At 49.3% G+C, this 14,743-nt stretch overlaps 1 protein-coding gene and 1 pseudogene across 1 annotated transcript in view; both read right to left on the reverse strand.

Moving 5' to 3' along the window:
* The window catches only part of LOC108406179 (neuroendocrine secretory protein 55-like), a 57,432-nt gene that overhangs the window by 27,291 nt on the left and 15,398 nt on the right, over nt 1–14,743 (reverse strand). The gene's annotated exons all lie outside the window — the stretch shown is intronic.
* Nucleotides 10,848–14,356, reverse strand: LOC118970338 (guanine nucleotide-binding protein G(s) subunit alpha isoforms XLas-like; annotated as a pseudogene).

The raw sequence follows: 14,743 nt of genomic DNA on the forward strand, positions 1-14,743 counted from the left end.
GTGGGGAGAAAAGAAGAGCAAGAAAGGCTTTAAAGAAGCCCCAGAAGATTATGGGCTGAAGTGGAATGCTGGACTCTAGTTGATTAACCTAAAGTTAATGTATTTTATTCAGCTTCTCTGACTTTTCAGCCATAAAAGAAAGAGGAGAAAGACAGCATCTAAGAATGGGGTATGGAGCAGAAGTCTTGTTGGAAAGGAATAAATCCCCATTACTGGGCTTTATAGGCCCTATCTGAGTGGCTTATCTGGCCCTTCTCAAAGTGATGACCTCAAGATTTTATAGCCACGGAAGGAAGGGGAGGGAAGGGGGATGGCAAGAAATGACAAGAGTGCCCGTTCTTTCTGGAAACAGGAACTTGGCCCCAGATAGCATTAGAGCCAGCTGACCTTCCACTAGAGAGGGCAGGCGTGACCTGCACCAAGCCTACAGTCAGGCCTGAGATGGTGCCATCCTTAGATAGGGAAGACTCTTCATTAATAAGAATGCCCCTTGGTGCACCATGCGTTTGCAGCATTGAGGAATTCAGCGGTGCTGAAAAGGAGAAAAGAATTAAAACTAGCCCTGACATCTGGGACCCTGAAAATCCCACTGATGCTCTCAGTAAGGATTCATCCTCAGCCAGTACCCTCTCTGTAAAAAATCACTGAGAATCTACCCCCAAATTCTACTCTCCAGTTTTCCTAAATCTTCCCATATTGTGTCAAGTGCTAACTCCTCCAGGAAGGCTTCATGGGTTTCCCTGGTAGAAAAGGGTCTTCTGCCCAGCTCAGAATTTCTTCTCTAGCCCTTGATTGGGGTGTGACAGACCACACCACTCACCTCTGCTTCTTGCAGATTCTCCCAGGGACAGGTACCCAGAAATTATTAATTATTTGCCAAAGGACAAAAGATAGCCCTACAATTTCCTGTGCGATCTGCCATTTTTGGAAGGGACACTTTAAAGAGGAGTCGGGAGCCGGCACACCTGTTCTGGTTAAACTTTTTATAAGGGAATGAAAGAAGTTTTAAAGTGAGAAGGACATGCTTCTCACTTTTCAGATGAGGAAAACTGGGACCCAGAAGATAAAGGATTTGCCCAAGACCCCAGAAGGCGTTCCTAGGAGAACCGGGGTATGCGCGCAGGCTGGCAACTGCGGCCCCTGTGACGGCGTTTTCTTGTACTGGCTGAAGTCTGCAGAGCCAACAGTTAGTGATAGGGTTTGTCCTCAGATATCAGTTATTGGACTGATAAACCTGTGAATTCTCCTGGGCCCTGGGGGTGGGGCCTGTATTCCCTGAGAGTGGAGATGAGGGGCGGGGGATGCAGACGGGGGCCTCAAGGCACCAGCACGCCGCAGTGGGTTTTGAAAAGCTGCGCTCTCAACAGTAAAAGCCGAGCGCCACCTGCCAGCCAGCTCTGAGCAGCCTTGCTTTTCTTGTTTCTACTTCCCAGCCCTAAATGTTGGTGTTCTCATCTCTTTCCCTAATTAAAAAAAAAAAGGTATTTCTTGCTCAGAAGCACCCCCAAAATAAGAAATCTTATCTTTAAAAATATATATATCAGAAAAAAAAAGGAAAAAAGGGAAAGCAAGAAAGAAGTGAGGGAATTTCTTAGGAGACTGATTTCTGAGCTGTGCACACCTCTGGGGAGAATAGGACAAGTCCCTTCTCTGCATTCAAGGCAGCCCTATGGTCCCCCTCTTGACCTTCTCCATGACCTCCCACCTTCTTCCTGGCAGAATGAAAGGTCAGCTCCCAACTTTGAGCTTGTCTTAATGTCTGAAGTCAGACCCCACCCTCTGGGGAATCCAGGTATTAGGGCCTGAAGGAAAAAAGAAAAGAGACCAGAGGCGTCTGACACCTGTCAGCTTCAGTTTCAGGATAAGGTGCCTGCAAGGGTTTTGAGTACAAGTCTACCAACTGACTACAAGTCTATCCAGAATCCCTTTTCTCAAGCGCTGCCACTGCCCTCACTGTAGGTCACTTCCTCTTTATCCAGAAAGGTGACCACAGATTCCCCAGGGCTCTCTCTTGGACCACCCAACAAATGCAAGGCCCTCCCCTGACCATGGCAGGACCCCAGGAGGACTCTACTGAGCCAGCACAAAATGGAGCCTTGTTAACCCTTTTAAGAATATAAGTTTGAATGTCACTTGGCAAATTCATGGAATCCTCAGAGTGCTCGAGTCAACTGTGGTCCCAGGAGTGAGAACTTTCTAACATCCGAGCCAGTGTTCTTCTGCTCTCCTAGGACCCTCCAGAAAAGATGGGTCCTCTGCCCCCCTCCTCCCGCATCAGATCAGACTCCCTCCCTCAGGGCAAGTGGGAAAATATCAAAAAGCAATCACCATACCCTCTACCCAGCGCCAACCAACCCACCTGCCCCAGTGATCAGCAATTCCTAAGGGCACTCCAGAAGAACTGGACCCCGTCAGGAACACTTCCAAAGACTCACACTTGGAAGGGGGCACCCGCCATCCAGTGTCCACCTTAAAATCAGCCCTGGCCATGTGTTTGCAAAACAAAATTATCTAATATGCTTCCCTTTTAACAGCTAAAAAGGAAGAAATGAAATCACATAGATGCTTAATTATAAATAGCCATTAGTTTTCTGGCAATCCAATTGTTCAAAATGTTCCCCTAATGTCTGGCATTTGTTTTTGGGTTCTGCCCCAAGCCTTCGAAGCATTTCCTTGGAAAGAGGTTGCACTTGGTCCCAGGCAAAAGGTCAAAATCAACATTTAAAAAACAGGCCTCAGGTCATTTCAAGGATTCTGCAGTGAGGAGGTGCTGGGGGTGCTTAGCTGAACTTGGAACATGTAAGACCCAGTTTAAATTTTGCAAATCCAATATGTCATTTGCCAAAGTACCCATCAGCTTCCTCCCCTCACCCTAAAGTAATCCTAATGGTAAAAGGAGTGTTTAAATTCACATAGATGTCTGGGGTGGGAATCATCAGTTATTATCTTAACCTTTTATTCCTTCTAGACTTTGCAATTAACTTAAGGGTCACAAATTCTCAACTCTTTAAGAAAAAAAAACAACGAAAACCTTGTTTACAAAAATATTAAAGCCTTCTTCCATAATGGTCACTTGAGAGGCTGGTTAGATACAAGTTGTGGGGATTAGGCCACTGCTTAAAAGTAAAATCATGACTTCGTCCTACTATGACCATTCTAGAAATACGGGTTGCAGGATCTGCCCTAGGAGGGAGGAGGGGGTACCAGCCATCTTATCAAAGACCAAGTGCAAGGTCTTGATCAGGAAATGTCCTTGCTTAGGATTTCTGTTGGCACAATCGGCCTTTATTTCTAAAAGATCTCATTTTACCTTTGTCAGGTACAGTCATCCGGAGGTGCTTCCCCCGACCTCTCCCAGACCCCACAATGTGACTTCCTGCCTCGAAAGATGAGTTGCTAAAGGTTGAGGGCTTGGAACGAAGGTGACCCAGCTAACAGGGCCCACATCCCATCACTGGTGGCCACACCCTGCCAACTAAAGCCTTCCTTAGTGCTTCACAGGACACACGTAAGGTGGGGCCACAGCCACCCAGAGCTGACCTAGTATTAGCAGCCATCTGAGCGCCAGTCCTCAGGATCTTGGCGCCCTTCGCTACAATGCGGAGTGAATTAATTTAGTGCATACCAAAGGGAGAATTCCTAGCTTGCTACAAAGGCCCCTAAAAGACCCCTAAATGTACATGTGATCATTTAAATGTTAAAATCCATTCAAGCCCTGATTTATCTCTCCGGCCTATTGATTAGCTACAGGACTGATGTGGTTAATCAGAGTCTTAGACCAATTCATTACTAACATCATCCCTGGAATGATTCCTTTTTCCGTTCTCCTTAGGGCCATCTGGGTCGCCTTCTTTTCTGAGATTTCTGGAAATTACTTCTACTCAAGAATGCAGTATCACTAATGCTGGAATAAACGTTTCTGACTGATTATTAGTAACTGAAGACAACAACCCTTTTTCTGATAGGAAAGATAAATTTCCCTTTTAAGGTGTTTGGGGTATGACATGCATGATCTCTACCTTGCACAGAATTTCATCTCGATAATGTTCGGGCAGTCACTGCAAGTAGGAGTGACCCGGCTCCCCAAGGGACCTTTGGCAGTAATGAGAGACAGTCTGGATCGTCACACTGCACATGTGGTGGTAGGGGATGGGGGTGGACTGTATGCGTGCATGAGCGTGTGTGTGTGTGTGTGTGTGTGTGTGTGTGTGTGTTACTGGCATCCAATGGGTAGAAGTTAGGGAAGCTGATAAATATTGTATAGTGCACAGGAGGACCACCCACATGAAATATCCATGGAGCCACTAAGGAGGACCCTATGTGTAGACAGAGTCCCCCAAGACACTGCTAAAACCCCAGTGCATAGCCAGCAGGGAGATGTCACAGGTGAAGAAAAAAAGGCTGGGTTTGATTAAAACTTTGGGGTCTATTAAAGACATACTTTGTCCTAGAGTGGCTTTCCGGGGGAAGTGAGATGGAGCCCTTCTCTACCTTTGCTGGCTCTCCTCATCCCTCTCATTTTAACCACAGATGTGACACTTTTCTCTGATGCCGCCTCACCATCTAGTGGCCACCTGAAATAGCAACTCTCCCTCACCGTCTGCGCCTGCCTACAGACATTTAAAAATTCATATTTGCAGGGGCAGTGGGCAGAAGGACCCCTGAATGACATATCAGATTTTATTAACAATTAAGAATTTCTAGGCCTAACGGACCTATGTGGAGAGTGACTATAAGGAGTGAAGATGGACACTTTCTAAGATTTCAGAAGCCCCTGAAGATCAAAGACTCAAGGGGCTGATGACAAGTAAGGCCTGGCTTTTTATTAACGAGGACCCCACAGGGCTTCTGTTAAGTCCTTTGGACACTTAAGATGTTACTGTATGTAACCAGAGATAAGAAAAGGGCAGCGATTTGAAAGGATGTGTCCCGGCGGTCCCAGTCCCTTCTGGAGCCATCCACTTCCCAAGTAACCCCATCTAGTCCTGACAGGTTTTCTTGTTTTTCTCTTTTTGATGGACCAATCAGTTACTTTTACAGCTAAAGAAACTGAGTCCCAGGAATATGGCCCCAGAGGTTGTGGGGAGCTGGGATGGACACGAGCTAAGATGCAGGAACACCTGGCTCCTGCTTCCCTTGGCAGAGCCCTGTCGGGCAGCCCTTCTTGGTACTGAGTATATCACAACGCAAACTTTGATTTCTGTGCATCATAATAAGCATTATTAACGCTTTTCAAAAATCTCACTGCTGCAAACTTACCTGACTGCAGGTCCCCTGTAAAAAAAACATCTTCACAGTCATGTGCACATTAGCAGTGGGTCTGATGAAAGGCAAATGTTCAAATAGGGATAAGGAGAGAGGCAAGGTGGTCTTTTGCCTGAGAGGTGGGGGGCAAGAGCTGGATAAATCAGGAGAGGCTCTTCATACCTACGTTACTTGCTTGTGAAAAATTGATGTTCAGTGGTAACACTGAGCCCATGACAGCTTGTCTGTGGCACTCTTTAGAAAGTGGGGACAAGAGATTTCCCTTCCCATTATCAACTCATTAAGGGAAGTTTAAGATACTCTGTCCCACACACCAAATGTGTGTGACAACTTCAGAAACACTGACTCATAATGAGTTCGGGATCAGATAACAATTCATGCCTTTATACCTCTCTCCTCGCCCCAAATTGAATCATTAAGAAATATTTAGTAAGATGTAATGTTCAAGTTCTGTGGGCAGAACTCCACAAGTCAAAATGCTCACAAATTCTCCTGAGGTTTAACAAATTATTCTGCAGTGCAATTTGGGATTTTCCTGCTAAGTACGACAGCAGCAAGCTGCTTTGCTCAGCTCCATCACACATTAGTCACCTAACATTCTCCCCGGAATCCAGTCCCATTATTGCATGTGACAATTCTAACGTGAGAGCTGTGCCCCTTTTGTGCCCCCTGCTTGCTGGAGACTAGAGCATCCTCTGTCTCAACTAAGCATGTGTTGATTGACAGTAATGAAAGGTCACACACTGTTTTGTTTTATGTTGCTCCCTACCTCATTCTTGAAGGGCTCATCTTCCATTCCTGCTGGCTGGCCTGCTTCACCATCTGGCTGTTGGGAAGGAAGACTAAAGACAACCTTTTTTTTTTTTTTTTGCATGCGTAATAACCATAGAACAATCCGCACTCAGGTCCTGGGACTCAACCACAGTACAGAGTCGATTTATAGATAGGGGCTGATAAAAAGGAGGCGGCAGCAGCAGGCAGGGAGGCGGTAAGTAAAATGCCTTTACTCATCGTCTGCTGGCCAGGTCACTCACCTGAGAGTGACTTCACACAATGATACATTTGGGGAGGTTTCGTTTGTCATCTGCTTGAGCTTTGTTTCTAAAATATATACAAAGAGTGTACTCTGAAACAGAGACCAAGGCCTGGGACTCTGAGAACTTAAAAGTTGACAGTCTTGTGGGGAAACAAACAAGCAAGCAAACCCTCAAAACAAAAACATCACTTGGAGCAGGGAGAGAACAGACTAAGAGAATTAAATTTCTAAAAATAATGGTTACCGTTTATTGGGCACTTACATGTGCCAGACACAAGGTTGAGAACACCCCTCAGAACCTTTCCTCGGTTTCTGGGGGGCAAGTGCGCCTGTCTCCAGGGGAATTAAGGAGAATGACCTCGCCGCCCCCTCTGGTGCTCATGGAAGCCCCCTCCTCCTTGCCCACAGGCTCCTTGGCCTACCTTCGTGTCAGTTTGTATCTGGGCCTTCTCACCTGTCTTTCTCAGTTTTATAAAGACCACTTAGGACTTGATGATTCTTTGGCAGGACTCCCCAAAAGAGACTAGACTCAGGCCCACTGTCCTCTCACTCTCTGGAAACTGCAGGCCAGACAAGCATCTGAGGATGGGACAAAGACCTTTTAGTCTTAATCCTAATGAAATCTGTTAAGACAGGTGTTAGTAGGGGTCAGAGCCTCAGAGTCCCGGTTACTAGAGGACCACCGGGGTCGGAGGGGTTCATGGGACTCACAAGTGCTTATAGTTCCCTTCCAACTGTTTTAGTTAATGACAGGGACCCTGCCCTATCAACTGGCCCTGATCTTTCAATTTTGAAAATCGCTACTCTTCCTGAGAAATCTGATTTTAAAATGGACAAGTGGGACATGTTAATTTCATATCCCACTAGGAACCCGGAGAGGCCCTAGGTGAGTCTGGGGAGAGACCCTTTGCCACAGGTTAAAGGAACAAGACGCGTTAGAGGCCAGTTTCCACTCGCTCTTTGCCTGCCTCCCAGAAGTAGCTTTATGTAGAGGCATTTGAAGAGCCATACTGCGCTGGGCGTGAGGGTTAAGTTTTATTCGGTGAGGAAATGGACTTTCAAAAGAAGAGGCATAGCCCGTCTGAGGAACTTCGGGTCTGGTCAGTTAGGTCAGCCTCTCTAAAAAGAATTTCTTTTCTTTTTTTGCTTAATAACAACCTGTCTACATGGAAGTCAAAGGTGAGTTCTAAGATGCTGCACTGACAATCACTAAGCAGGAATCACCCCAACTAAAAGTACAGAATACTTTGAAAAAAAAAAAAATTCACTATGGAGAACACTGGGCAAGATTTATTTAAAACCCAGGCCGGGATTTTAAGTAGTCTGATACACTCTAGCACTCAAAACACAGGGGGAGCCATGCATAAAAGCAACTGAATTATATCGTCCTCCTCCTTTTAGTGGAAACCTGAGGAAGGAGGAAAGCCTTAGACCCTACTGAAGGAGACTACTGGGTTATCAAAACAAGACTCTAAGGAAAACCGGTATTAAAAAAAAAAAGTGAAAAAGCCCAACAAACAAAAGTCTGAAGTGCTGCCAGAAGGGCTAAAGCAAATGTGGAAATGAAATATCATCATAGCAAAGACAGATATCTCAGAAATGGGGGTGCTCACATTTCATGTACACTCAATGGACTTTTATAACAAGGGATCTGTCAGAGTTTGGCTATAATTCAGAAAGCAGAAAACTGCAGACACCTGTCATTTGACAAGGGATTTTAAGTGCACGTAATACCTTTACAAGAATCATGCTTTCCACTTGAATAATGCTGGAGAGCTTATTGCCACATTTTTTTCTTAAGTACTGTCTTACCTCAGTTAGAAATTTTGGATTCCTCTACTTACCTTGCAGTCTTTGGGTGCAATTCCCTGACATTTGATCTCTGAGTTTTTGGTTTATTTGCCTACGAAGTGGGGCCCCTCACGTTTTTATTGCCCAAGGCTGTTTCAAAGGACAAGTGTGCCTTTTAGAAATATAATAAGAAAGTGGTATCATTATGCATAATAATTACTATGACTCGTTACTAATAATGCTGAAGGCAGGGCGTTCATCACTTTCACGTGTGGAGTGGAGAACCCCACTTTTCTTTACTTAATACAATTTCCCATAGTTCATACAATGTGGGCAAATTATAAAAATTAACCTACTTGTATAGAAAAGAATTGAGAGACATCTATGGGAAATCAGGTTTTAACAGTCAGGGAAGAATTTCAGCCATTGAGAAGTGTGAAGGACTTTAGGGAGCCAGAAGGGAAAATCACAAAAGTCTCTTGTCATTCTGAAACTTTTGTGGTCTGATAGCCATTCCATTCTCAGTGCACCAACCAGCTCAGTGGAGGCATTTTGAACACGAGAAATGGCTGTACTGAAAAAAAAAAAAAAAAGCCCTCTGCAAGATGGGATACAATGCATCACCATTACACCTGGTGGCATAAATAATCATGCAATCAGGTGAAATTCACTGTATAAATACAGTGTTGGCAGAATGGTCATGATTATATACAGCATTTGCTTGCATCATTTTAATAAATGCAGCAGATACTGAGAAATTCTATCTAGCAATCCCTTCAATTCTTAAAAAATGAGGAAATCACACCCAAATCAGGTTGCCAAAAACATGTTTAAATCACCAAAATTACTCAAAAGGACAACAGAAACAGGGAAATAGTCTATTATTGGATAGTATTAGGAAAAAGGCCTCAACTCTTTAGATACTCTCAAATTTAAGTCATGTTATTATCTACTTACCTACTCGTTTCCTTTTTAAGATTCCCTGTAAAATCGTTAAGCTGTTTGGGCAATAAAAACAGAGAGGGCCTATATACACACATACACACACACTCATTTTTAAAGCGACAGATGAATCTGCATGTCACAAATTCGGAACCCAATCAAAGGATGGTCATTTGATCTGCATTTTCAGAGGGAGGAATATATGGCTGTGTCTTGTTTTTTATGTTGGGGCTAGAATGTAAGAAATCCTGTCCTAAATGTGAGTAAGTACTCATTCTTCCTCCTTTCCCCTCCCCAGTCAGTCACTCAGACCCAGAAGGGACTCCTCGCTTATCATTTTGGCAAAATGAAACTGACAAACCACATGGCCACATAGGTTAACACTTGTGCTACAAGATGTGGCCTAGGATTTAGCCTCCCAAACTGCACTGTCTCCAAATGTGCTTGCCACTAACACCCTGGGGGCAAAGCCAGGAAGAGGGCAGGGTGATCCCAGCAAATTTCCTTTTATTAAGGTTAATTCCCCCCCCTGGATACCAAACAAGGGTAAACAAGGGAAACTGCTAAGATTCTTAATACTTGGCTCCCAATGGGCTGCAGCATGGACGTTTGCATGACCTGTGGTGTGAGCCTCTAGTGCTGATATCAACTGACTGCACTCCCCACCCCACCCCCCACAGTAGAGGGCTCAAGACCTGGAGCAAAGGAGACTTCCTGGTGGGAAGGCTTCATTTCACAAACTAGGCAACTGAGGCTCCAGCATGTAAGGAACGTGGCCAGTTAGGGTTGTGTGCACACTGTCATCTGGTTCTCCTGTCTGCACCCTCTGTGTCCCCCCTCCCCCATCAGCAGTTTGCTTGCTAGAGTTATGCTGGGAATATTGAAATGGGCCTGTTATGCAAAGCCAGTTGTCTGCAAGTAAACAGTGTGCTGTCATTTGAGGCTCTGTGGTCTTGGTGCAGTTGGGACATTGAAAATTTAAAACTACCCCCCCCCTTCTGTATATTTCTGGGAAAATGATGATGTCATTATTTCCCTGGGTGGGCACAATTAAAATGACCATCACATTTAAAACTGTGATTTGTGAAAAACACACATCACAATGGTATAGTTATGTCCATAATGTCATTAATTAAAACAGACACATATTATAAAAATTTAACAAAGGAGCACAATTGTGATGTTGAAATCCCTTGAAAGTTTTCAGAGAATAAAATAAATTAAGGTTGTGGCGCTTTACTTTTTAAATTTACATACAAGCCTAAATTTACATTTAAAGCTACACACTCAGACCATTGATAATTTGCTCCTTTGAGCTAAGCAGAGATTTGAGGAGGGGAAGGTGTGGAGTGGGAAGGGCCAGGAAAACAGGGAGAGGGTATTGCTGGGGGATGAGGGGGATCCTGGAGAAGGAAGGGTCATGGAAAGGTGGAAAAGGTGAAGAGAAGGGGGGAGGGGAGGGCCGCCAAAGGTGCCCACTATAACCTTTCACATTTTGGGGTATCCCAGCCCACTTTAGAGGAGCTTACCTTTGGTCCTCTTTGCCCCCAGCTACAGCTGCTTGAAAAAATTCACATGCAAATATTTACATATTTTACAAGTCATATTCACAGTTTTACTACATTTCGTCCACATACTTAAAATACACTGGAAGCATTTTTGAAAAAATTTTATTTTAATTGCATCTCAAACGCAAGACGGCATTCCACTCCCAAGGCACGGCCCCTCTCTTGTAAAAACCAAGCCCCTCCTACTACACTCTTTGTAAAAGTGTAAATGATTGGCTTACCTCTGGCTCTTCCCTAGGAAAAAATTATTTCATATTTTTAACACACAGCCACGCCCACCCCCCTGGCACCAGCCCCGGGTGGTTTGGAATTGAGACTCGCCTCCAGCATGTTAAGTGTTTTCCTCCCGCCCTCCACCTCCCTACCCCGCCATCCACCACCAGGTGAGCTGATGTATGCATAACACCGAGCTTAGGGGTGCAGCCCCTGACGCCCCAGATACCTGAGTGTCTGTTTTTTCAACCGTAAAGGCGGGTTTGGCGAACGAATGAGAAGTGAGGAAACGCTTAGCGCAAAGGGAAAAAAGAGAGAAAGACATACAGAAAAAAGGTTACGGGAGGCCAACGGGAGGCGCCCCTTCTCCCCCCGGCCAGTGGCCCAACATATCACCCAAGATGCCCCACCACCTTCTCCGCATTTTTCACGCCGCCCGCTGCAGAGCGCCAGCGCACAGGTACCACCAGAGTGTGCGAACACGAAAGTTTTTGCCCGCGCCATGGCGCAAAACACGAGACAGCCCGTTCCCCAGTACAAGTACACAGTCGGCGGGTAATTTGGGGGTGCCGGGGATGGGAACTGGGGGACACTTGAGCACATCATGCACAGGCGAACACAATATGGACACCAACACACACCAACGACAAGCTGTCTGAATCCAAGCAGCCGTGCCAGGCGAGGCGGGGGCGCACCTTCCCCAACGACCCCAGCCCACCATGGCCCCAACCAGCCGAGCCTGGGGAATCCCAGGCCCCTCCCCGGCAGTTCCTGGCTCACCTGAAGCCCCCGCCTTTCTTGCCGGACCCCACCCCAGGACTCGGGGGCATCTTACGGTCGCTGGCGCTGGTTTGTCCAGCTGGAAACGACCCTCAGTGTTGTACGGCACCACTTTTCTCCCTGGAGGGCACATACTTCGACCACCCAAGCCCTCCCAAGCCCCTCACCCGCTCCCAGGGCAAAGTTAGGGCCCCTCACTGGAACTTTCTAGCAGGCTCTTCCCGCCTTGGCCCAGTCCCCCTCCTCCCACCGCCAGGCCCCGAGCCCCACTGGGCAGCCCCGCCGCCCCCTCCCGGGGTCCCTCAGCGGCCCTGCTCCCCACGGGCACGGCCCGCCGCCTTACCTAGAAGCAGCAGGCGGTGTGTACACATGTAGCCCATCTTTTCGTCCTGCAGTTGCTTGTCGATGAGCTTGCTGCGTTTCTTCTCTGCGCGCTTCTGGGCGCGCTTCTCCAGGGCTTCCTTGCGCATCTGTCTGCGCTTCTCCGCCAGAGGAACCTTCTTGACCTTGGGGCCGCGCGGGGCTTTGGGCTGGGGGCTCTCGGCCCGGCCGAAGCAGCCTCCGAAGGCTTGCATGAGGAAGTTGCGGAGCAAGTTGCGCCGGGGCTTTCGGCGGCGGCGGTTTCTCCGGGATTGCAGCCAGCGGTGGCATCCGGAGGTCCCATCGTCGGATTCGTCGCTGCTGTGGTCGTCGTCGCTGCTGACCGACCCTTCGTCGTCGTCGTGGCCGCGCTCCGACCTGCCCCGCCAGGCAAACGCCCGAGGAGGCTGCGGAGTAGGCGGATCGGCAGCCTGGATCTCGGGGCTGGGGGGTCTAAGGAAACGCAGCTTGGGGCGGGCTCCGGAAGCAGGGGCCGCAGGGGCTGCCCCGGGGACTGGAGCGGCCGGGGCCGCCCCGGCGGCGGGAGAGGCTGGGGCGGCCCCGGCGGCGGGAGCGCCGTCCCCCGTAGAAGGGACCTTTTCTCCCTCCGCGGCAGCGGCGGCTGAGCTTCCTTCCATCTCGGTTGCTTCTCCCTCAGCTGGGGGTCTCTCTCCCTCTGCTCGCTCTCTCTTAACTGGGGCTCGGGAGACCTCGATGGGCGGGTCATCCAACGCGATTGGGGGGCTGTCCATGTTGACGGGAGCGTAGTCGACCCCAGTGGGGGCTCTGCCAATCTCGAGCTGGGGTCCGGGGATCTCCATCGGGGGGCTGTCGCCTGTGAGGTGTGAAGGAGCGCTGACGGCCTCTCGGGATGGGCTGCTGCTGGCGCCCGGGACCCAGAGGGGGGGCTCGTTCGCGCTGGGAGCGAGGAGGACCGCACTCGGGATCGCGACTGCCACGAACTGGCCGTCGTCGTAGTCGATTTGTGGGATAGCTCGGGGGAGCCCAGGGGGTTGGTTGTCACCCCCAAAGCTTCCTCCATCAAACTCAAATGGCAAAGCCTCCTCAGGGGGAGGGCTGCAGGCTCCTCTGAAGCCTGTGTTTGCAGGCCTGCGGGCTCGGGGCTCCTCTGGAGGGGCACTGAAGACCCCTGGACCTGGACCTCCTTGAGCAAGGTCTGAGACCTGCAAGACAAGTTGGCTGCAGCCTTCCTGGGCAGACTGCTCAAACTCAAAGGGCATGGCTTCTTCAGGAGGAGGGCTGTACCTTCCCAAGCCTGATCTGGCATCACCAAAGACTCCGGGCTCCATGAATGCTGGGCTGAAAGCCTCGAGGCCTTCATGGGCCCCAGGGGTACCTCCAGGCTGCTCCAGGGTAGGCCAGAAGCCTCCCAAGCTTGGCTGATCGACTTCGAAGGGCATGGCTTCCTCAGGAGGTGGGCTGTAGCTTCCATGGGTTCCAGCTTCCTCAGTGGCCTGGTTGAGGTCCTGGCGGTTGGGACTGGAGATCTCTGGGGGTCCACAGGCCTCGTCTTCAATCTCGATGGGGACGGGCTCGCTGTGAGGCGGTTCGGTCTCCATCTCTTCGGCTGTGCCAGGCCCAGCACTGGGGGCAGCTGCCCCTGGGGCCTCCAAAGGTGGTTGCTCGAGCTGTTCCCCAAGTTCAAGGGGGATATTGCATTGTCCTGACATATTATTGCCGTCGAGGCGGTTGCACACGCCCATAACACGGTGGCGGACTCTTAAAATAAACTTGGGGCCCCGTAATACGGAGCACCCAACCAAACTAGGGTGAAAAAAATTTTTTTGAAAAAAAAAAAATCAAAGTACCAGCTAGAAAGCTCTCCAACCTCAGTTTCCAACCCTCCTAAGATCTGGGGGGTCAAGGCCTCAAACCTTAGATGGTGCTGGAAGAAAGTCTATTGTTGCTGGTGGGGTCTTCGCTCATTCCTGGCCACTTTGTATCCCCTCGGGTTTTTATGCCCCCTGACCCCCACCTTGGCCTGCCCTCGTGCCCTCCCTCTGTCTCTGCGCCAGGCCAGCCCCTCCTGCCTACTTAGATCTGAGGAGCGTGCCGATTCGGTCCGAAAATCGCTCGTAGTGCTCTCTCTCTGCCACCAGGGGACGCCGACCCCAGTGCAGAGGCAGCTCCGGAGTCGGATCTGGGCGCCGGCAGCCCCGGACTTGGGGTAAGGGGGCTGATGAGTGTAGGCCACGCAGGCACGTTTTGGCTCATTCCACTCCTCTCCCTGGCTGATTTGGAGTCTTTCTCCGCTCTTCTCCCCTGGCCAGAGAGAGAGCTCTCCTGCGTTGCGGGACACGTGACGCAAGACGTGGGCCCCGGGCTGCTTGAGCGCAGGAGCTGACACCCTCCCTCTCAGACCCAACTGACTCTTCTGTGGGGGGAGGGGGGGTGGAAAACTGCAGGAGGGTTTCATCACCCCAGGTTACCCCTAAACCCCTGAGCCGCAGCCCCCAGCCCTGAGTAGCCTCTGATCCTGAGCCCCAAGTCCGGAGTACAAGACTTTGGACGCATGGGAAGGGGGCGTGGGCACGCTGTGGTGATGCGACAGGTGGTCGTGAGCCCACCAGTAGAGCAGATAGGAGGCTTAGAGTGAGGGGATGCTGAGTGTGTACGTACAATTTGTTTTTAAGATGCCTTGGGGTACTTCCCCCACCCCCGCCCCCGCTTCTGCAGCTTTCATTTGCCGGCTCGCTGAGGCTGGCTCCTGTAAAGCACTTCAATGTCCCCCATCCCCACCACACTCTGGGGGTCTCTGCAGTAGTCT

Source organism: Manis javanica, chromosome 5 (genome assembly GCF_040802235.1).
Source record: "Manis javanica isolate MJ-LG chromosome 5, MJ_LKY, whole genome shotgun sequence".
Taxonomy (NCBI): domain Eukaryota; kingdom Metazoa; phylum Chordata; class Mammalia; order Pholidota; family Manidae; genus Manis; species Manis javanica.